We start from the raw sequence: 634 nt of genomic DNA, 5'->3' as shown, positions 1-634 counted from the left end.
CCTTCCCTAATGAACACAGACCGAGATCTGTGCTGATCACTTCTGTATTCATTGATCACTCCCTCCCCCACCACCGCTGCTCCTGACTTGACATCCATCTAGGTACAGGTGCACGTCCCTGAGCTCAACTGTTGGGGCCGTTCACCCACAAGGATGTCGGGTTGGGATCCGCATCCCCAGTTGACATGTATAGGATGGCCTGCACGGGGATGCGTGGAACAGCTAGGCATCCCTGTGCAGGTAAACACCGCCCTCCACGGGCATACACTTTAATACACCCCATGCAAACAAAGCCTTAGCAATTTAACAGGAATTTTGTGAATTATGTTGTGTTTGCTATTAATGATTTTATTATATTTTTTGTGAAAATGGCAATTTATTTGCGCAGCTATTGCAGGGCCTAAAAAATCTGTTGCACTTTTATTTATTTTTTATTCTAAAGGTCATGTGCTTTTCAGAAAATACAGTGGATATATAAAGTCTACACAGCCCTGTAAAAAAGTCAGGTTTCTGTGATGTAAAAAAAAAAAAAAGACAAAGATAAATAATTTCAGACTGTAATCTTTTTTGGGGGGGAAGTAACAATAAAAAAAATTAAATATTGTGGTTGCGTAGGTGTGCACACCCTCTTATA

This window comes from Rana temporaria, chromosome 11, assembly GCF_905171775.1.
Source record: "Rana temporaria chromosome 11, aRanTem1.1, whole genome shotgun sequence".
NCBI classification, from domain to species: Eukaryota; Metazoa; Chordata; class Amphibia; order Anura; family Ranidae; genus Rana; species Rana temporaria.
The sequence above is the reverse complement of the archived record's forward strand: the minus strand, read 5'-3'. Positions refer to the sequence as shown.